At 37.4% G+C, this 2,281-nt stretch overlaps 1 pseudogene; it reads left to right on the top strand.

The window, feature by feature from the left end:
• The first annotated feature begins 845 nt into the window (after positions 1-845).
• Positions 846-2,081, top strand: LOC120172905 (annotated as a pseudogene).
• The last annotated feature ends 200 nt before the right edge of the window (positions 2,082-2,281 follow it).

Here is a 2,281-nt window from a genome sequence, read left to right on the forward strand (position 1 = left end):
CTACCTAAATGTTTTTAAAAGGATCGGTGGCGACTCCAACTCATTTAATCCAAGTCAAAGCCCAATTCCGGGCCCAATCGAAAGACGGTTTCGACACAAGACAAACATTATCATTTTAATTTTAATTAAAATTAAGTGTCTTTTATAAAAATAAAAATAATATTAATCATATAAATTAGTCTTCTATAAAGATCTCTTAATTGAAAAAAAGAGAGACTATAATAGTGAGGAAGTAGGGTGGTTAAGAAACACACTAAGCCGTGGGAAAACTCTAATAAGTGTGCTTTCATTCATTAATAATTATTAATTTTTAACAAATAATAATTAAGAGAAACCACAAAGCGGTCCAATAATAACAAAAATATTATTTTCTGTGCGAACTGAATTCCAACTTTGTATAAATTTATTTAAATTTAAATTTGGAACATAAATATTATCTTCTAACTATATCAAAATTTTATGATATTTTAGAGGTATTTACAATGTTCTACATATATTTCATTTCATATTTAAAGCGATATTAATTTTTAAATTAATAATTATATTAAAAATCTAATTAATAGGATAAAATTACTTGATAATAAACCTTATATTCGTTAGTAATAGGAAAACATCTTAAGAATGATTGCAGAAGAAAGAAATCCAGAGTTAAAAACCGGGTCATTTTCAAATAAAGCTTTGAATAAAGATAAGTTTTAGGATTTTATATCACATTTGCTTGCACGACCCGTATAAACAAATACTACAAAAAAAAAAAAAAAAAAAACTCCAATCGATCTGTCAACAACATGCCGCCCCTAGCTCATTTTTAAAAGGACCACCCTTTTTTGTTTCTTCTTCTTCCTCCTCCTCGACCTAGCTCGCTCTCTCTCTCTCTCTCTCTCTATCCTTTGCTTAATCAGTCAGCATCACCATAAAAACTCTTCTGAATCATCGGAACCATGGTTAACTCTTCTGTCAGCAAAAATAAACGACGATTAGAAGTAAACGACAGCGTTTCATCTGAACCGGAATCTCCTCCTTCTCCCAGTTTCAACCATATGAAACTCACTTCCCCTCGGAAAGGGTATGTTTGTTCTATCCCTGTAAAAAAGCATCAAAATTATGTAAAGTTCGGGTTTTTTTTTTTGGTGTTGAATTGATGGAGTTTTGTTAACTGTTTGCAGTACTAAAAGATCCATGCAGAAAAGGGTGGTGTCGATACCAATCAAGGACGTTGAAAATCGCCGTCTTAAAGGTGAGTAGTGCTCCGCCGTGGATTCTTGGGCATGGCGGAAGTACGGCCAAAAGCCCATCAAAGGCTCACCTTATCCCAGGTAATTAATAGTACATCATTTTAAGATATACAAACCAGGCCGGTACGTTGTTTAGGGTTATGTATTATAATCATCAATCATTTTGATTGATGTTTTCTATCATTGTGGCACCGGGTGGCAGGGGTTATTACCGGTGTAGTAGCTCAAAGGGATGTCCGGCGAGGAAACAAGTCGAGAGGAGCCGCTTAGATCCTACAATGTTAGTGATCACTTACTCTTGCGAACATAATCACCCTTGGCCCGCTTCTAGAAACAATAAGTCCGCTGCTAAACAAGCTGCAGCGGCGGCGACGGCAGAGGCTGCGGAAGCAGCAGAAACGCTAGCTAAATGTACGGCAGTTGTAAAGCAGGAGTCGTCTACGTCGCATCCGGATACTGAGCCGGAATCCGGGATGGAAGATAGCTTCCCTGGTTTGACGGACAATTCGATTCTTACGACGGGGGATGAATTCGCTTGGATTGGGGAGATGGAAACGACGTCGTCAACGGTTTTGGAGAGCACCTTATTTGCGGAAAGGTATAACGGAGAGGCGGATGACGCGGCAGTGATTTTCCCGATGAGAGAAGAGGACGAGTCGTTGTTCGCCGATCTGGGCGAGTTACCGGAGTGCTCGTTTGTGTTTCGGCACCAACGGAATGTGGGACCACAAGTTGGGATCTGCTGACACGTGGATAATTAACAACTAGCAAGTGGCGGAGTAGTTGGTTCCATCGTCGTCCGGTACCCTTTGGACGGCGAGACAGAAATTAAAAATATCTATTTTTATTTTATTTTTAAAGAATCTCTTACATTTGGAATTTCTTATTTCTTTTCACAGTAATTAATTTGCCTTGATTTCGGTGTAGTAAAAACAACATCCGTATTTTCAAAAAAAAAATACAATATCTGAAATTACAAACTCTATCCTTATCTTTCATGTTCACCAACATTTGTCGTCTGTTTTAGGGGGTTAATTGAAAATTTA

The sequence above is a fragment of the Hibiscus syriacus genome, unplaced genomic scaffold (assembly GCF_006381635.1).
Source record: "Hibiscus syriacus cultivar Baekdansim isolate YM2019G1 unplaced genomic scaffold, ASM638163v2 tig00111917_pilon, whole genome shotgun sequence".
Taxonomy (NCBI): domain Eukaryota; kingdom Viridiplantae; phylum Streptophyta; class Magnoliopsida; order Malvales; family Malvaceae; genus Hibiscus; species Hibiscus syriacus.